Below are 21374 nucleotides of genomic sequence, written 5' to 3'. Positions count from 1 at the left end.
CTGCTTCCCCCCCCATAACCTTAATTGTCATTAATTGTCCTCATATCAAGATTGAGTACATAGGATTCATGCTTCTCCATTTTTGTGATGCTTTACTAAGAATAATGTCTTCCACTTCCATCCAGGTTAATACGAAGGATGTAAAGTCTCCATTTTTTTTAATGGCTGAATAGTATTCCATGGTATACATATACCACAGCTTGTTAATCCATTCCTGGGTTGGTGGGCATTTAGGCTGTTTCCACATTTTGGCAATGGTAAATTGAGCTGCCATAAACAGTCTAGTACAAGTGTCTTTATGATAAAAGGATTTTTTTCCTTCTGGGTAGATGCCCAGTAATGGGATTGCAGGATCGAATGGGAGGTCTAGGTTGAGTGCTTTGAGGTTTCTCCATACTTCCTTCCAGAAAGGTTGTACTAGTTTGCAGTCCCACCAGCAGTGTAAAAGTGTTCCCTTCTCTCCACATCCACGCCAGCATCTGCGGTTTTGAGATTTTGTGATGTGGGCCATTCTCACTGGGGTTAGATGATATCTCAGGGTTGTTTTGATTTGCATTTCTCTAATATATAGAGATGATGAACATTTTTTCATGTGTTTGTTAGCCATTCGTCTGTCGTCTTTAGAGAAAGTTCTATTCATGTCTCTTGCCCATTGATATAAGGGATTGTTGGCTTTTTTCATGTGGATTAATTTGAGTTCTCTATAGATCCTGGTTATCAAGCTTTTGTCTGATTGAAAATATGCAAATATCCTTTCCCATTGTGTAGGTTGTCTCTTTGCTTTGGTTATTGTCTCCTTAGCTGTACAGAAGCTTTTCAGTTTAATGAAGTCCCATTTGTTTATTTTTGTTGTTGTTGCCATTGCCATGGCAGTCTTCTTCATGAAGTCTTCCCCCAGGCCAATATCTTCCAGTGTTTTTCCTATGCTTTCTTTGAGGATTTTTATTGTTTCATGCCTTAAATTTAAGTCCTTTATCCATCTTGAATCAATTTTTGTGAGTGGGGAAAGGTGTGAGTCCAGTTTCAGTCTTTTACATGTAGACATCCAGTTCTCCCAACACCATTTATTGAATAGGGAGTCTTTCCCCCAAGGTAAGTTCTTGTTTGGTTTATCAAAGATTAGGTGGTTGTAAGATGTTAGTTTCATTTCTTGGTGTTCAATTCGATTCCAAGTGTCTATGTCTCTGTTTTTGTGCCAGTACCATGCTGTCTTGAGCACTATGGCTTTGTAGTACAGACTAAAATCTGGTATGCTGATGCCCCCAGCTTTATTTTTGTTACTAAGAACTGCCTTAGCTATACGGGGTTTTTTCCGGTTCCATACAAAACGCAGAATCATTTTTTCCAAATCTTGAAAGTACGATGTAGGTACTTTGATAGGAATGGCATTGAATAGGTAGATTGCTTTGGGAAGTATAGACATTTTAACAATGTTGATTCTTCCCATCCATGAGCATGGTATGTTCTTCCATTTGTTAATATCCTCTGCTATTTCCTTTCTGAGGATTTCATAGTTTTCTTTATAGAGGTCCTTCACCTCCTTCGTTAGGTATATTCCTAGGTATTTCATTTTCTTTGAAACTATGGTGAAGGGAGTTGTGTCCTTAATTAGCTTCTCATCTTGACTGTTATTGGTGTATACAAAGGCTACTGACTTGTGGACATTGATTTTATATCCTGAAACATTACTGTATTTTCTGATGACTTCTAGGAGTCTTGTGGTTGACTCTTTGGGGTTCTCTAAGTATAAGATCATGTCGTCAGCAAAGAGGGAGAGTTTGACCTCCTCTGCTCCCATTTGGATTCCCTTTATTTCCTTGTCTTGCCTAATTGTATTGGCTAGAACTTCCAGCACTATGTTGAATAGTAAAGGTGACAGAGGACAACCTTGTCTGGTTCCAGTTCTAAGAGGAAAAGCTTTGAGTTTTACTCCATTCAGTAAAATATTGGCTGTGGGTTTGTCATAGATAGCTTCAATCAGTTTTAGAAATGTGCCACCTATGCCTATACTCTTCAGTGTTCTAATTAGAAAAGGATGCTGGATTTTATCAAATGCTTTTTCTGCATCTATTGAGAGGATCATGTGATCTTTATTTTTGCCTCTGTTAATATGGTGGATAACGTTTATGGACTTGCGTATGTTAAACCAGCCTTGCATCCCTGGGATGAAGCCTACTTGATCATGATGAATGACTTTTTTGATGATAAGCTGTAATCTATTGGCTAGGATTTTGTTGAGAATTTTTCCATCTATATTCATGAGTGAGATTGGTCTGAAATTCTCCTTTTTGCTTGGGTCATTTCCTGGTTTTGGTATCAGGGTGATGTTTGCTTCATAGAATGTGTTGGGGAAGATTCCTTCTTCCTCAATTTTTTGGAATAATTTCTGCAGTACAGGAATAAGCTCTTCCTTGAAGGTTTGATAGAATTCTGGAGTGAAGCCATCTGGACCAGGGCATTTTTTAGTTGGAAGCTTTTTTATTGTTTCTTTGATCTCAGTGCTTGAAATTGGTCTGTTCAGGAGGTCTATTTCTTCCTGGCTAAGTCTAGGTAGAGGGTGTGATTCCAAATATTGATCCATTTCCTTCACATTGTCAAATTTCTGGGCATAGAGTTTCTGGTAGTATTCAGAGATGATCTCTTGTATCTCTGTGGGATCAGTTGTTATTTCCCCTTTATCGTTTCTGATTGAGGTTATTAGAGATTTTACTTTTCTATTTCTAGTTAGTCTGGCCAATGGTTTATCTATTTTATTTATTTTTTCAAAAAACCAACTCCTTGTTTCATTAATTTTCTGAATGATCCTTTTGTTTTCAATTTCATTGATCTCTGATTTGATTTTGGATATTTCTTTTCTTCTACTGAGTTTAGGCTTAGATTGTTTTTCTTTTTCCAATTCCATAAGATCTCTTGTGAGATTGTTGATGTGCTCTCTTTCTGTTTTTTGAATGTAGGCATCTAAAGCGATGAATTTTCCTCTCAAAACTGCTTTTGCAGTATCCCACAGGTTTTGGTAGCTTGTGTCTTCATTGTTGTTATGCTCAAGGAAGTTAATGATTTCCTGTTTTATTTCTTCCTTCACCCATCTGTTATTCAACAGAAGATTGTTTAATTTCCATGCCTTTGGGTGGGGTTGAGCATTTTTGTTAGAGTTGAGTTCCATCTTTAGTGCCTTATGGTCTGAAAAGATACAAGGTAAAATTTCAATTCTTTTGATTCTGTTGATATTTGTTTTGTGTCCCAGGATATGATCAATTTTGGAGAATGTTCCATGGGGTGATGAGAAGAATGTATATTCTTTATCTTTGGGGTGGAGTGTTCTATATACGTCTATCAAGCATAGTTGGTCTAGGGTCTCATTTAAATCTCTTACATCTTTGTTTAATTTCTGTTTAGAGGATCTGTCCAGCTCTGTAAGAGGTGTGTTAAAGTCCCCTGTTATGATGGTATTATCAGATATCATATTGCTCAGACTGAGTAAGGTCTGTTTCAAGAATCTGGGAGCATTTAAATTGGGTGCATAAATATTTAGAATGGAAATGTCTTCTTGTTGTATTTTTCCCTTGACCAATATAAAGTGACCATCTTTGTCTTTTTTGACTTTAGTTGCTTTAAATCCACATGTGTCTGAAAATAAGATTGCAACTCCTCTTTTCTTCTGAATTCCATTTGCCTGAAAAATTGTCTTCCAACCCTTGACTCGGAGCTTTAATTTGTCTTTTGAAGCCAGGTGTGTTTCTTGCAGACAGCAAATGGATGGCTTGTGTTTTTTAATCCAGTCAGCCAATCTATGTCTCTTCAGTGGGGAATTCAAGCCATTAACATTTATTGAGATAATGGATAAGTGTGGTAGTATTCTATTCGTCTTATTTGGTGAGAGTCCATTGCTTAGTTTTATCTTTTGCATCAGTGTGGAGGTTAGGTTCTGTCCTTTGATTTCTGAGTTCTTACTTTGCTGCTGATCCATTGTGGTGGTCAGTGTGCAGATGGGTATGATTTCTTATCAGACATATGATTTACAAATATTTTCACCCCTTTGTTTAGATTTTTCTTTAATTTCTTTCTTTTTTTTTTTTTTTTGTAGAGACAGAGTCTCACTGTACTGCCCTCGGGTAGAGTGCCGTGGCGTCACACGGCTCACAGCAACCTCTAACTCTTGGGCTTACACAATTCTCTTGCCTCAGTCTCCCGAGCAGCTGGGACTACAGGCGCCCGCCACAACGCCCGGCTATTTTTTTGTTGCAGTTTGGCCCGGGCTGGGTTTGACCCCGCCACCCTGGGCATATGGGGCTGGTTGCCCTACTCCCTGAGCCACAGGCGCCGCCCAGATTTTTCTTTAATTTCTTACAGCATTATTTGTGGTTCTTAGAGTGTAAGTTTTGTGCCTATTTTAAAAAATTTATTTCTAAGTATTTTATTCTTTTTTTTTTTTTTTTTTTTTTTGGCTGGGGCTGGGTTTGAACCCACCACCTCCGGCATATGGGACCGGCATCCTACTCCTTGAGCCACAGGTGTCGCCCTAAGAATAGAATTTTTAAAATTTCATTTCATGGGCGGTGCCTGTGGCTCAGCGAGTAGGGCACCGGCCCTGTATACCAAGGGTGGTGGGTTTGAACCCAGCCCCCAGCCAAACTGCAACAACCAAAAAAAAAAAAAAAAAAATACAGCCAGGTGTTGTGGCGGATGCCTGTAGTTCCAGCTACTCGGGAGGCTGAGGCAAGAGAATTGCCTTAGCCCAGGAGCTGGAGGTTGCTGTGAGGAGTGTGACACCACAGCACTCTACCGAGAGCAATAAAGTGAGACTCTGTCTCTACCAAAAAAAATTCATTTCATTTTATTCATTGCAAGTATATATAAATGCAATTGAATTTTGTATATTGACTTTGCATTCTGCAACCTTATTGGGATTGTTAATTGAATGTGTCAATTTGGAGGGTGGTAGTAGATGAAGGTAACACTTCTATTAATGAACTTTAAGCAAATTACTCTGAGTAAAGTAAAACTAAGAATCCATTATGTGGGTAGGTGTCACCCAATCAGTTGGCCTAAAAAGAACAAAAGGGCTGGCTTTCCCTGAGCAAGAGGTAATTTTCCGGCAAACTGATTTTAGACTTCATCTGCACATTGACTCTCCCGTATCTCCAGCCTGCCCGCCTTCATTCTACCACTGTAATTTTTTTTTTAAGATAATCTTTCTTTGTCACCCTCAGTAGAGTGCCCTGTCATCATAGCTACAGCAATCTCAAATTCTTGAGGTTCTCAAGAATCAATTCTCTTAAGTGATCCCTTCGTCTAAGCCTCCCTAGTACCGGGGACTACAGGCACTGGCCACAATGTGCAGCTATTTTTAGAGACAGGGTCTTGCTCTAACTGAGGTTGCTCTCGAACTCCTGAGCTCAGGCAATCCAACTGCCTTGGCCAGAGTGCTAGGATTACAGGCATGAGTCACTGTGCCTGGCCTACCACTGTAATAATTGACTTTCTTGGGTTTCAAGCCAATCGGCTTACACTGTAGATATTGGACTTGCCACCCTCTGTAACTGCATGGACCAATTTCTTATAATCTCTTTCTATATATGCTATCCTACTAGTTCTGTTTTTCTGGATAACCTGATCATAGATTTGCTGAACTCATGTATTAGTTCTAACAGTTTTTTAAAGGATTCCTTAGGATTTTATATATACAAGAGCATGTCATCTGCAAATAGATATAGTTTCAATTCTTCCTTTCCAATCTGGTTGCTTTTTATTTCCTTTCTTGTCTAATTGCCGCAATTAGAGTCTCCATTACAATACTGAGTAGAGGTGATGAAGAGTGAACATCCTTGTCTTGTTCCTGATCTTAGGGGAGAAGCATTTAATCTTTCGCAATTAGGTATGATATCACTGATGGTTTTTTTTGAGATGCTCTTTATCATATTAAAGAAGTTCTCTTCTCTTCCTAGTGTGCTGAGTGTTTTATCATAGAAGCTTGTTGGGTCTTGTCAAATGCTGTTTCTGTGCCCCTTGAAATGATCATGTAAAATGCTTTTTATTCTTTTGATATAATGTTTTATATTATGATCAAGCTGCATTCTTGATCATAGCATATATATGTATTTTTTATGTTACTAGATTTGTTTTGCTAGTATTTTGTTGAGGATTTTTGTGTCCAACACATAACAGATATTGATCTGTAGTGTTTTTTCTTTTTTTAAATTTTTAATTATTATGGGTACATAATAGTTGTATATCTTTCATAGGGTACATATGATGTTTTGATATAGGCATATGATGCGAATGAATCAAATCAGGATAATATTCATCACCTCAGGCATTTATTGTTTTATGTTAGGAACATTCCAATTAAACTGTTTTAGTTATTTTAAAGTATATCCTAATTTATTATTGGTTATAGTTATTTGGTTGTGCTATCAAATATTATTCATTCTCTCTAACTATATTTAGCACCTATAACCATATCCACTTTATCCCTGCTTTCCTGCTAGCCTTCACAGCTTCTGGGAAACCATCATTCTACTTTGTTTCCATGAGATCTATTGTTTTTGATATTTAGTTCGCACATATAAGTGAGAACGTGAAAGATTTGCCTTTCTGTGCTTGACTTATTCACTTGGCATCATGCTCTCCAGTTCCATCCATTGTTATTGCAGACCATAGGATTTTGTTGTTTATCATGGCTACATAATATTCCACAGTGTTTATGTACCACAGTTTCTTTATCCATTCATCTGTTGATAGACACTTAGGTTAATTCCAAATCTTGGCTATTGTGAATAGTGCTGCAAATAAAATGGAAGTGCAGATATCTTTTCATTTCCCTTCTTTTGATATATACCCAGCAGTGGGATTCCAGGGTCATATGGTAGTTCTATTTTTAGCTTTTTAAAGAACCTCCATACTGTTCTCCATAGAGGTTGAGCTTATTTACATCCCCACCAACAGTGTATAGCAGTTTACCTTTCTCTATATCCTCAACAGCATTCATTATTGCCTACCTTTTTTTTTTTATAAAAGTTATTTTACCTGTGGTGAGATGATATCTCAATGTAGTTTTGATTTGTATTTCTGTGATGACTAATGAAATTGAGCATTTTTTTCATATACCTATTCACCATTGTATGTTTTATTTTGAAAAATATCTATCCAGATCCTTTGCCCATTTTTAATCAGATTATTCAATATTTTCCTGGTGAGTTGTTGGAGTTCCTTATATATTCTAGTTATTAATTCCTTGTCAGACAGGTAGCTTACAAATATTTTCTCCCATTATGTGGGTTTTTCTTCCCTTTGTCGATTGTTTCTGTTGCTGTGCAGAAGCTTCTTAGCGTGATGTGATCCTATTTATCTAATTTTGCTTGGGTTGCCTGTGCTTTGAGAATATATTACTCAAGAAGTCCTTGCCCAGTCCAATGTTTCCCCAAATTTTTCTTCCTTTCTTTCTTTTTTTTTTTTCGAGAAAGTCATAAGGATTTTTGTTGTCAAAATAAGAGACAGAAAACACAAATAAATTAATTGTTCTGATAATTTAAGACTCCAGGGCATCTTTATGGAAAGGTAAGCTCCCTGTGTGCTAATAAAATACTATCCATATCAAGTGTGAGACAGTGTTCAAGGCAGTGACTGAACATGTACACAGTGAGGAGAACTAAAAAGGCAGTTTCCCTATTTCCTTTCCCTTTTTTCGCTGCATAAAGGTAAGAGGCTCATTTTAGTGACAAATGCTTTCATAAAAAGAATTTTGAGTTCTTCCATCTCTACCCCCCCAAAAGTTTTAGGCTCTGACCTGATGATGAACAAGGAAATCAAAATAAGGTGATACTACTTTCATATGAACTTAAGACTAGCTAAAGTTACCATCTTAACATCCATTTATCAAACCAGTAGATTGAATTTTCTCCCTTAGAAAGTTTTCAACCAAATTGGAGTTATCTCACATTAAAGTACAAGAAAACATATGCAAGACTAGTGTTTGTTCTGTGGCATAAAAAAGAAACATTCTCCAGTAGCACTGGCCCAAGAGGTACCACAGGAAGAAGTGGCTGTAGGACAAAGTATTAGATCTACCAAAATGCACGATAACTCAAGTTTCAGCCTGAAAAGAAAGGTCCCTACCAAGTCTAGCTTTTAACTGTACCAGGTTTGAAACAGAAGTTAGGCCCATCTACCTGACAAGGCTGGAACACAGCACTAGCAGTCAAGAGGCCTAAAATCGTCTGAACTAGTCAGTGAGCAACTCTATGCCATGATTTGTCAGGGCTCACATTGACAGTGGTGAAAGGAGAAGTTTGTGTTTTTAGAGCAGCACAAACATTAATTGCCTCAGTAAGCAATAATCCAGGTCCTATCTAGGGTAAATAATATAAAAATAGATCATGAAGTCCCCATACACAACTGCTGAGATTTAATCTAACTTTAAAGCAGTACAAAATGGCTTCTTTCACACAAGGGCAAACTCTGCACTACTATTTCTCAAAAACCAATTATGTCTTCAGGTGTAGCTTCAGTTTAAGAGATTTTTTTTTTTTTTTTTTCAAATACACCTTTCCTATGTCAGAGTCAAGGTAAAAGGGAAGAGGGGCTCTAGAATCCCTGGCACAGAAAGAATTTAGGAAGCCAGTGGATGTGAGCACATTCAAGTCACAGGGTTTGAGATTATGGGTCCATGGTGATTGTTTTTTCCCTTCCATCACTGGGATGTCCAGCTTGGGCGGTTTGAAGCTTGTTGGATCTTCAGACATCCTAGTGCCTGGGCTCGGATCAGTTCCATTGGAGAGGGTTTCTGGGCTCCTTGGTAGGCCTGGGTGGTAAAACTTCCTGAATCATACTTCTGAGGGATCTTGGTTCAGTGAAACTCCATTTAGCTGATGGATTTCTATCCTTTATCCCCACTTCCGGAATCCATGGTGCTGGGATTTGGGCTAGGTAAAGCTATGGAAAAACCAGAAATGAACCAGCCTCTGGGCCTATGCTTGGGTCAAGAATGGCGGGTGCTGCTTGGGGTGGACTGGGCTGACACAGACTGCTTCTCTTCTTTTGTTATCTCTCCACTCTACAGCTTTCGTTTGTGGAGTGCTTCTGCCACTCCAAGGTACTTGCTCTCCTCAGTGGTGAGGCTCTTGTGGGGTGTGTAGCCAGCATCTCTCAGCCCTGCCTGTTGTTCAAAACGCTGAATGCTCTCCTGGGTCTGTTTTGTGATCAGAGAATTAATGATGACATGGGTAGTTTTAGCCTTCACCACTGGGACCTTATCTGTACTGTCAATGGCTGATGACAGAGTCCTAGCAGGGGAGGATATACTGGCCTCTTCTTCCTGATACTTGTGCTCTGGAATCACTAGCTTCCAGGGGATGCTGCCCGTGACCAATAGAGGAGGACTCATGGGCGTAGGGTCCTCCAAGGCATCATCATAGCTGAATGCCCAGTGGTATATCCCGATGGGCAGGGACATCTTGCTTAGAGGCCCACTAGGCTCAAGAGCAGGTACTTCTCGTCTTGTAGCCATTGAAAGACTGGGATCCAGGTGTTTTCTATGAAGAATTTCGAGCTGAGTCCCTGCCACCACAGTGAAATTATGTGACGATTATGTTGACAGACACAAGTTAATGAGGAACATTGTCCAACTGCTGCAAATTAGCAAAACTTCCCAGGAAGGGTCCATCCAGAGATTCTGTTCTGTGGCTGCTGCAGAGCTGCCTGCAGCCCTAAGTCCAATACTAAGGTGACTCTGAGGACCCACATCTCCCGAGAGGTTGTAGCACAGTTTGGACCAAAGCCATGGTGAGAGCGGCGGTGACACTGAATGTTTCCTGACAGCCAGGTTTCCCCAATGTTTTCTTTCAGTAGTTTTATAATTTCAAGTCTTACATTTAATCTTTAATCCATTTTGATTTTTTTTTTTTTTTGTATATGGTGTTTCATTCTTCTGCATATGGATATCCACTTTTCTTAGCACCATTTATTGAAGAGACTGTCTGTTCCTCACTGTATATTCTTGGCACTTCTGTTGAGGATAAGTTCATTGTGTATGTGCAGATTTATATCTGGGTAATGTAGTCTGTTCCATTGGTCTGTTAGTCTGTTTTTATGCCATTAGTATGATGTTTTGGTAACTACAGCTCTGTAGTATAATTCGAATTCAGGTAATGTGATTCCTCCAGTTTTGTTCTTTTTGCTCAGGATGGCTGTGGCTAGTCTAGGTCTCTTATGGTTCTATACAAATTTTAGGATTATTGTTTTTATTTTTGTGAAGAATGTCATTGGTATTTTGAAAGGGATTACATTGAATCTGTGGATTACTTCGGGTAGTATGGACATTTTAACAATATTGCGTCCTCCAATCTATGAGCATGAAATATCTTTTTTTTAAATATTAAATCATAGCTGTGCACATTAATGCGATCATGGGGCACCATACACTGGTTTTATAGACCATTTGACACATTTTCATCATACTGGTTAACATAGCCTTCCTGGCATTTTCTTAGTTATTGTGTTAAGACATTTACATTCTACATGAGCATGAAATATCTTTACGTTTTTTGTGTCCTCTTCAATTTCTTTCATCAGTGTTTTATAGTTTTCAGTATAGGGATCTTTTGCTTCTTTAGATAAGTTTATTGCTAGGTATTTTATTTTACGGGGTTAGCTATTGTAAATGGGATTGCTTTTTTGGATCCATTTTCAGATTATTTACTGTTAACAACTAGAAATGCTACTGATTTTTTTTTTTTTTTTTGAGACTGAGTTTCACTATGTTGCACTTGGTAGAGTGCTATGGCATCACAGCTCACAGCAACCTCAAACTCTTGGGCTTAAATGATTCTCTTGCCTCAGCCTCTTGAGTAACTGGGACTACAGGTGCCCACCACAACACCCAGCTATTTTTTGGTTGCAGTTGTCATTGTTGTTTAGCAGGCCCGGACCAGGCTTAAACTCACCAGCTTCACTGTTTGTGGCCAGTGCCCTACTCACTGAGTAGGTGCTGAGCCAATGCTACTGATTTTTGTATGTTGATTTTGTATCCTGCAAATTTACTGAATTTGTTTATCAGTTTTTTGTTTTTTGTTTTCTTTCTTTTGAGACAAGTATCTCACTTTCTTGCCCCTGGTAAAGTGCCCTGGTATCATAACTTACAGCAGCCTCAAATTCTTGGGCTCAAGTTATTCTCCTGCCTCCTAAGTAGTTGGGACTGTAAGTGCCCGCCACAACACCTGGCTTTTTTTTAAGAGACCAGATCTCATTCTTGCTCAGGCTGGTCTTGAACTCATGAGCTCAAGTGATTCACCCACCTTGGCCTCCCAAAGTGCTGCGATTACATGCGTGAGCCAGCAGAACTGGCTGTTTATCAGTTCTAACATGTTTTTTAGGTGGAGTATTTGATTTTTCTCGATAAAAGATTCTATCTATGCAAACAAGGATAATTTGACTTCTTCCTTTCTAATTTGGATCCTCTTTATTTCATTCTCTTATCAATTGCTCTAGCTAGAACTTCCAGTACTATGTTGAATAACAGTGGTGAAATTAAGCATGCTTGTCTGATTTCAGATCTAAGAGGAAAAGTTTTTATTTTTTTTCCCATTCAGTGTGATTCATGCTGTGGCTTGTCATACATGACTTTAATCATGTTGAAGTACGTTCCTTCTATAGCCAGGATTTTGAGAGTTTTTATCATGAAGTGATGTTGAATTTTATCAAGCACTTTTTCAGCATGAATTGAAATGTTCATATGGTTTTTGTCCTTCATTCTGTTGAAATGATGTGTCACATTGATTTATATACGTTGAACTATCCTTGCATCCCTGGGATGAATCCCACTTGACCATGATGAATAATCTTTTTAAAGTATTGTTGAATTCAGTTTGCTACTATTTTGTTGAGGACTTTTGCATCAGTGTTCATCAGAGATATTGGCCTATGGTTTTCTTTTTTGTTGTATCTTTGGCTGGTTTTGGTATCAGAGTGGTAACAGGTCTCATAGACTGAGTTTGGGAGCATTCTCTCCTCATTGATTTTTTTGGAATAATTTAAATAGGATTGGAATAATAACTTAAATAGGATTTGGAATAATTTAAATAGATTGTTCTTCTTTGAATGCTTGAAAGAATTCAGCGGTGAAGCCATCAGATCTTAGGCTTGTTTAGGTGGGAGATTTTTTCTTACTGCTTCTATGTTGACACTTGTTACTGGTTTATTCAGGCTTTGGACATTTTCCTGGTCCGTTCTTAGGGAGTTGTATGTGTCTAGGATTTAATCAGTTTATCCTAGGCTTTTCCAATTTATGATAGTTTAGAGACTATCATAGTAGTCTCTAAACATCCTTTGGATTTCTGTGGTATCAATTGTACAGTCTCCTTTTTCATCTCTGATTTTATTTATTTAGGTCTTCTCTCTTTTTTTCTTAGTCTGACTAATGATGTATCAATTTTGTCTATCTTTTCAAAAATCAACTCTTTGTTTTGTTGATCTTTTATATTTTTGTTGTTCATTTCAATTTTGTTTATTTCTGCTCTGATCCTTATTATTTCTTTTCTTCTACTAATTTTGGACTTGCTTTGCTTGTCTATTTCTAGTTCTTTGAGATGCATCATTAGGTTGTTTATGTGAAGCTTTTCTACTTTTTTGATCTGGGCACTTTTTGCTATAAACATTCCTCTTATTACTGCTTTTTTCTGTAACCCATAAGTTTTAATATGTTGTGTTTTCATTGACATTTGTTTCAAGGAATTTTTGTTTTTTTGCAGTTTTTGGCTTGGGCTGGGTTTGAACCTACCACCTCCAGTATATGGGGCCTGCGCCCTCTCCTTGAGCCACAGGCACCACCCCAATTTTTTTTTTTTTTTTTAGACAGTCTCACTCTGTTGCCCTGGGTAGAGTGCTGTGGCATCACAGCTCACAGCAACCTCCAACTCCTGGGTTGAAGCAATTCCCTTGCCTCAGCCACGCAAGTAGCTGGGACTACAGGTGCCTGCCACAACACCCGGCTAGTTTTTCTACTTTTTGTAGAGGTGGGTCTCACTTTTGCTCAGGCTGGTCTTGTACTCCTGAGCTCAAGCAATCCACCCACTTCAGCCTCCAAGAGTTCTAGGATTACAGGTGTGAGCCACTATACTCAGTCTTTTAAGGAATTTTTAAATTTCCTTCTGAATCTCTTCATGGACCATTGTTCATTCAGGAGCATATTGTTTAGTTTCCAGTGTTTGTATGTTTTCCAAAGTTCCTCTTGTTATTGATTTCCACTTTTGTTCCATTGTGGTCAGAGAAAATACTTGGTATGATTTCAGGTTTTTTGAATTTCTTAAGACTTGTTTTGTGGGTTAATAAATGGTCTATCCTTGAGAATGATCTATGAAGTTGAGAATAATATATATTCTTCAGCTGTTGAATGAAATGTTCTGTAAATATCTAGTAGGTCCATTTGGTTCATAGTTCAAATTAAGTCCAATGTTGCTTTGTTGATTCTCTGTCTGGATGATCTATCCAGTGAGGAAAGTGGGTGTTGAGGTCTCTAACAATTATTGTTTGGGAGTCAGTCTCTCTCTGATAATCTTTGCTTTATATATTTAGGTGTTCCAGTGTTGGGTGCATATATGTTTAAAATTGTTATATCCTCTTGCTGAATTGACATCTTTACCATTACATAATAATGATATCATTTGTCTCTTCTTTGTCTCTTTCAACATTTTTTCTATTGAAATCTATTTCATCTGATGGAAGTATAGCTACTCCTGGTCTTTTGTGGTTTCCATTTACTGGATTATCTTTTTCCATCCCTTTATTTTCAGTCTATGCGTGTCTTTATAGGTGCAGTGTGGTTCTTGGCTGTTGTTTTCTTTATCCTTTTAGCCACTGTTTGTCTTTTGACTGGAGAGTTTGGTCCATTCACATTAATAGGTAAGCACTTACTACTGTCATCTTGTTATTTGATTTCTGATTGTTTTATGATCCTTTCTTTTTTTCTTACTTCCTCCTGTCTTCCTTTGTTAAGTGATTTTCTCTGGTAGTGTTTTTAATTTCTTGGTTTTTATTTTTTGTGTATCTGTTTTAAACCTATTTTAAATTTGAGGTTACCAAAAAGCATTTCATAACCAATTATCTTAAACATATGACAGCTCTGCTTATAAGCAAACAAGGAAAGAGAAATCTAACAGAAATTCTACGCTTTAACTTCATCCCACCCCCACCCAGCTTTTTAACTTTTTATTATTTTCATCCATATCATTTTTTCTCTCAAAAAGTTGTAGTTATTTCTGATGTTTGTCTTTTAATCTTCCTACTCAAGATATAAATGGTTTATGTGCCACAATTACAAAAACAGAGGATTTTGTGTTTGTGTATTTACTCTTATCAGTGAGTTATATACCATCAGATGATTTCTTATTGTTCATTAACGTCTGTTTCTTCTATATTGAAGAACTCCTTTTAGCATTTCTTGTAGGGCAGGTCTGGTGTTGATAAAATCCTTTAGCTTTTGTTTGTCTGAGAAACTCTTTGTTTCTCCTTCATATTTGAAGGGTGTTTTTGCATGATATAATATTCTAGAGTAAAGGTTTTTTGTTTTTGTTTTTGTTTTTTTTAGCACTTCTGTGCCATTCTGTCTTGGCCTATGAGGTTTCCAGTGAGAAGTTTGCTGCCAGATTTATAGGAGCTCCTTTATGTGTTTTTTATTTTTTTTCTTTTTCCCTTGAAAAAGTCTTTATCTGTGACTTCTGGGAGACTACTTATTAAATGACTGGAAGCAGTCTTGTTTGAGTTAAATCTGGTTCATGTTCTAGGACCTTCTTGTACTTGTACATTGGTAACTTTCTCTAGGTTAAGAAAGTTCTCTGTTATTATTTCTTTATATAAACCTACATCAGTCTTTCTCTTTACCTCTTCTTTAAGGCCAATAACTCTTAGATTTTCCCTTTGGGTGCTATTTTCTAGATCTTGTAGGTATTCGTATTCTTTTTTCTTTTTTCTCTTCTAGCTATATATTTTCTTTCAAATAGTCTGTCTTCAAGCTCACTAGTTCTTTCCTCTGCTTGATCAGTACTGTTGTTGAGAGACTCTCATGCATTTATCAGTTTGTCAATTGAATTCTTAAGCTCCAGAATATCTGCTTGATTTTTTTAAAAAAATTTATTTCAATATATTTGCTATATTTCTCTGATAGGCTTCTGAATTCCTTCTCTGTGTTGTCTTGAAGTTTGTTGAGTTTCTTCAGAAGAATTATTTTGAATTCTTTGTTAAAAGGTCACGTATTTCTATTGCTCTAGGATTGGTCACTGATATCCTATTTAGTTTGTTTGGTATCATCATGTTTTCCTGGGTGTTCTTAAATCTTGTGGCTGTTTGTTGATGTCTGGTCATTAAAGAGTTAAGTGTTTGTTCTAATCTTTGCAGTCTGAACTTCGTTAAACCAACCATCCTTGTGAAACTTTTCCGGATATTCAAAGGAAATTGAGTGTTGTGATCTAAGTCTCTGGTCACTGTAGCTATTTCAGCACTGGGGGTGCCCCAGGTGGTACTGCCTCAGTGGATTTAGGAAAGATAGGAGAGAATTCCCTCGATTCCCAGGCAAAGTCTTATTCTTCTCCCTCATTCTCTGTGCTGGGCTACTGGAGTTGCAGGAAGAGTGATGTGGACCCTCCCTTGTGGCCACCAGCTCTAGGTCACACCTGAAGCTAGACCAGTCTTATCCAAAGCCCATGATGACTGTTGCCTAGCTACTCTGATATTTATTCAAAGCCTAACAGCTCTTAGTCAGCAGGTGGTGCATCCTACCAGAACTGGGTCCTTTCTTTAAGTGTAGCATGTTTCCTTCTGGCTCAGGATGGGTCTAGAAATCCCTTCTAAGAACTAAGGCTTGATCGCTGTAGGCTGGTAAGGTACTTTATTTTATTTCAGTCAATCTGGTCCTCAAGTTACAAAACAAAGTCCTCTGGACCTTTCCCTTTCTTTTCCCTACATAAAAGGAGGTGGGGTGGGAAGCGGAGGTGATAGAGGAACTGGCTTTGCTGCCACAGCTGGTGTCTTACTTGGTCATGTCCACTCCAAATCCACTGGCTCAAAGCTGCTGCAGCTATAGGAATTGCTCAAGGTCTGTAGGTTTTGTGGACTGTCTGCCTTATGACAGTCTCCAGGCTTTTTGTCAGCTGGTGATGGAGCTAGCCAAAACACAGATTTTGGAGTGAAAGATTTCTTTATGACCTGGCTGTTCTAAATGCTCCCTCTCTGGGCACCAGCAAAATTCTTCCTTCTGCTGCATTACGCTGTGCCAGATGGCCCTGAGTTTCAATGCAAAGTCCCACAATCACTTCACTCTCCCTCCCCAGTTACATAGATTCTCTCTCCACTGGGCTTATTGGTGAGGCATTGGAGGGCTTTGGGGACCCTGGGGTGAGTTGGGAGGGTTGGGGTAGGTGTGCTGTGGGCAATGCAAAACTGTCTTTTCTGCCCTCTTCAGCGCCTCTTTCCTTGAAATAGTGTTACCAGGTACTGTGATCATCCACCTGATTTTTGGTTCTTCTGAAGGTACTTCTTTGTGTGGATAGTTGCTGGATTTAGTGTTCATGCAAAGGGAGGTTGCTGGAGGTTTTATTCAGCCATCTTGCTTTGCCTCTATCCTAAACTCTTGATCTATAATTTTCTTTTGTTCTCTTTGGTTTTGGTGTCAGGGTAACGCCAGCTTCATAATGTAAATGGGGAGTGTTCACTCTTCTGCTTCTTTGAAGAATTCATGAAGAGTTCTTAAAATGTGAAGCTATCTGTGGCTGGGCTTTTCTTTGTGAGTGGTTTTAAAATTTAGTCATTCAATGTCTTCACTTTCTATAGATCTATTCTGATTTTTATCTTTCTTCTTGAGTTGGATTTGGTAATTTGTGTAATTTAGGAAATTTCCATTTCCATGTATAATTTATTGACACATAATTTTTCATAGTATTCCTTTATAATACTTTTAATTTCTATAAGGTCATATAAAGTCTACAATGTAGTGATATTGTTCCTTTCATTCCTTATTCTAGTAAATTTAATATTCTTACTTATTTTCCAAGTCAGCTTAGCTAAAGATTTGTCAATCTTTCAAAGAATTTGTTTTTGGATTCATCAATTTTTCTTATTGTTTTCTATTTTCCACTTAATAAATTTCCATTCTAATCTTTATTTCCTTCCTTGTGCTTGTTTTAGGTTTAATTTGGACTTTTGCTTGTTTTAGGTTTAATTTGGACTTTTTCCACTGTTTCAAGATAGGGTTATTTAAGATCTTCTTTCTTAATATTGTCCTTAACAGTTGTAAATTTCTCTAAGCACTGCTTTAGCAGAGCTATATTTTGTTATACTGTGTCTTCATTTTCCTATCCATATTCCATGTTTTCATATTCTTATCTCAGAATATTTTCTGATGTATCCTTTGGTCCATGGGATATTTAAGAGTATGTTGTTTAATTTCTACATATTTTTTACTTTCTCAACTTTTATTCTTTTACTGGTTTTTATTTCATTTCAGTGAAGACAGAGAACATACTTTTTTTTTTTTTTTTTTTTTTTGAGATAGAGTCTCACTTTGTCACCCTGAGTAGAGTGCTGTGGTGTCTTAGTTCACAGCAACCTCAAACTCTTGGGATTAAGCAATTTTCTTGCCTCATCCTTCCAAATAGTTGGGACTATAGGCACCTGTCACAGTACCTGGCCAGTTTTAGAGATGGGGTCTCGCTCTGGCTCAAGCTGGTCTCAAACCTGTGAGATAATCCACCCGCCTCAGCCTCCCAGAGTGCTAGGATTATAGGCATGAGCCACCACACCCAGACTAGAGAACATACTTTTTATTATTTCTATCCTTTTTAATTTATTGAGTCTTATTTTATGCCTTAATAGATGGGTTATGCTAGAGAATGTTCCATAAGCAATTGAAAAAATGTATATTCTGGTATTATGGGTTTAGTGTTCTATAGATGTCTGTTAGATCTGGTTGGTTTAGACTGTGGTTCGGATGAACTATTTACTGGTTAATTTGCTTAGTTTTCCCATTCATTACTGAAATTAGAGTATTGAAGTTTCCAACTATTATTGTTGAGCTGTCTGTTTCTATCTTGATTGCTATTATTTCTTCATATATTTTTGTGTTCTGACATTAGGTGCATGTATTCATTTTTGTCTTCTCAATGGATTGATCCTTTTATCATCACAAAATGTCCCTCATTATCTCTATTTATGATGTCTGCTTTTTGATTAGTTTATTTTGCCTATTCACATTTAATGTCATTATTGATATAGTGACATTTTACTTATTTTTTTGGAGACAGAGTTTCACTTTGTCACCCTTTGGTAGAGTGCCGTGGCATCATAGCTCACAACAACCTGAAACTCTTGGGCTTAAGTATTCCCTTGCCTCGGCCTCCTGAGTAGACCACCACAACACCTGGCTATTTTTAGAGATGGGTCTTGCTCTTACTCAGGCTAGTCTTGAACTGGTGAGCTTGAGCTCAAGCAATCTGCTGGCCTCGGCCTCCCAGAGTGCTAGGATTACAGGTGTGAGCCACTGTGCCTGGCTACTTTTTATTTTCTATGTGTTTCATATTCTTTTGTTGTACCTCCTCTAATCCTCCTTTACTGTTTTCCTTTGCATCAAGTAAATGAATCATTTAAATTTCTTTAATGATTTTTTTCATTATATTTTAATTTTTTTTAATTGAATGATTGCTTTAGGAGTTATCATTTACATCATAACTCATCAGAATCAGCTTCAGATTTCACTAGTTTAATTCCAGTGAGTCATGGAATGTTACTCTTTTTTTTTTTTTTTTTTGTAGAGACAGAGTCTCACTTTATGGCCCTCGGTAGAGTGCCATGGCATCACACAGCTCACAGCAACCTCCAACTCCTGGGCCTAAGCAATTCTCTTGTCTCAGCCTCCCGAGTAGCTGGGACTACAGGTGCCCGCCACAACGCTCAGCTATTTTTTTTTTGTTTGTTTGTTTCATCCGGGGCTGGGCTTGAACCCACCACCCTCTGTATATGGGGCCGGTGCCTTACTGACTGAGCCACAGGCGCCGCCCGGAATGTTACTCTTTTATAGCTCTAAGAGCACATGTGGTGAAAATAAGATGGAGTAAGTTAGACTAGGGCCAACATGATACAGCAGGTATGGTTGAGTTAGGTCTTAAGTGACCGTTACCTCCTATCTCCCATTCTTCTTGTTTTGTGAATTTAGCTCCGACCCTAAAGATGCCTATTTTGAGTAGTTTAGAAGGATCAATTTAGGAGATTAACTTTTGAATTGCAATGCTGTTTTGGATTGTGGGTTATGTTGATTATTATTATTTAAGATAAAGATTAACATGGTTTTTACTTTGAACTTTCATATATAAAACTGTCATTTTGGAAATGGTAGAACAGAACAGTCTTGGAGATGCTACTCTCACTGTTCTCCAGAATCACTGGCCTTCTGACGAAAATTTGGTAGACTTATTCCTATCTCTGCATAATGGCTGACAGTGACAGGCAGCCAGACCCTCTTCATCCAATAATAGCTCTAGTCCTTTGTCTCCTTTTTGGGGGTATAATTGTTATTCACATTATATCTGTTAATGTTACAACAATCGTTATTATAATTATTACTTTGCTATCTCTAGCCATTTTCTTAAACGCAGTACAACGTTCTCGCATGTTCTTTGTGCTGTTATTAGCAAACATGTTACATTTCTTTATGTTTTACTTCAAATAATACATCATATGCATATTATTTTATATATAATAATTTATTGTATAAAATTCATGTAAGAGAAGAAAGAAGAATAATATGCATTTACATTACTTTTTATAATTGTGTTACAAGAGCTGTTTTACTGGTGCTCTTTGTTTTCTCATGTTAATTTGAATTATTGTCTGGGATCCTTGCTTTCAGCATGATGAATTTCTTTTAGTATTTCTTATAGTATTTCAGATTGCTTTCAACTAATTCTCTTCATTTTTGTTTTTCTGGGAATGTTTTTATTTTACTTTTTTTTTTTTTTAAGTAGCTTTGCTGGATAAAGGACTCTTGGTTGACAATGGGTTTTTGTTTGTTTGTTTGTTTTCAATTTGAGCACTCTGAATATGTAGTCTCACTCCCTAACTGGCCTCCACTAATTCTGCTGGGAATCCAACTATTTGCCTTTTTGGAGTTATCTTATCAGTGATGAGTCATTTTTTATCGTTTTTAAAATTTTCTCCTTGTCTTTGGTTTTCAGCATTTTTACTATGATGCTGACTGTAATCTCTTTTGTACTCTCTTTTCTACTCAATGCAGCCTTGGTTATGCCTACATTATCCCAGGATAGTGGTAGTTTTATCCAGGCTTTCATTGACTATCTCTTTACCTGACTACATCCAGTTATTAAGCTCAGGGAATTGCTGATGATTGCTCTGTTGTTCTAAATAGTTCCCCAGGTATGATTACTCTACAGTCTAGTCCAGCCCAATTTGAGTTTCTTTGAAAGGATAGTTTCTGAGATTCCAGTGTTTGAAATTTTTTCTGACCCCAAGAAGGCTTCTCCCCTTTATCTACTTCCTGATTCTTTCCTGCAAACTAGTCAGCCTAAAGTTTAACATATATTTCTAAAGAATCTGTCAATCTTCTCTAAATTGCTTTCAATGCAACCTCCTCTGTATTTAAGCACCTGATTAGCCTTGAACTTCTCCATGCTCCTATTATAATAAAGTCACTGTCCTTGGAAAGAAATTAGGAGCTGTTTTATTCCCAGCTTCTCCCCCCTTGGAAAATTCTCCAGGCTTAGATCTAGAGATGGAACATGGCATGCTTCTTTCTGAGTGGCATTGCTGCTTTAGGAGCTGAATGATAAGTAGAGGGGGACAGTAGACTTGGGTCTTCTCAGCTTGCTTCTTCCGCTGTGGAGCAGTTGCTTTACAAGTCAGAGTATGAGTGATTGGGTCATAGAATTCTCATTGGTGCTATACCCAAGGTAGAACCTTCATCTCATCAGTGGGGACTAGGTGGATAAAAGGAGCTCCCACTTCATGGCTAATGGAATTCAGCCTCAACAATAGCAAGGGCCAAGATGAAAAATGCTTAATGTCTTTCTTTTCCCATGGAGAGAGTTCTCAGAGTGAGAGCTTGTGAGAGAAGAAAATTTGTGTTCCCAGCTACACCAGCATATAGTGGAATGGTGTGGAGCATCACTGAACTGGGAGAGCAGAGGGAATGGTCTTAGTTCAAATACCACTAACTTTTCTTGTTCTTAACAAATTTTGGTAGATACTTTTGAATAGAGGCTTTTTCACCTGCTGTATGTCTTTAGACATACTGGAGACTTTAATTTTTAAATGGTTTTTACCTATTTTTCTGGGAAGCAGATCTGTGGAGCTTGATACATTGAAATGTGGGAAATTGATCT

General features: G+C 37.7%; 1 protein-coding gene and 1 pseudogene across 13 annotated transcripts in view; one reads left to right on the top strand and one right to left on the bottom strand.

The window, feature by feature from the left end:
• Positions 1 to 21374, top strand: part of HORMAD2 (HORMA domain containing 2) — a 144770-nt gene that overhangs the window by 79767 nt on the left and 43629 nt on the right. The window lies entirely within an intron of this gene.
• On the bottom strand, positions 4492 to 12379 carry LOC128583626 (putative monooxygenase p33MONOX; annotated as a pseudogene).

Source organism: Nycticebus coucang, chromosome 4 (assembly GCF_027406575.1).
Source record: "Nycticebus coucang isolate mNycCou1 chromosome 4, mNycCou1.pri, whole genome shotgun sequence".
Classification (NCBI taxonomy): Eukaryota; Metazoa; Chordata; class Mammalia; order Primates; family Lorisidae; genus Nycticebus; species Nycticebus coucang.
Note: the sequence above shows the minus strand (reverse complement) of the source record. Positions and strands in the feature narration are given on the sequence as shown.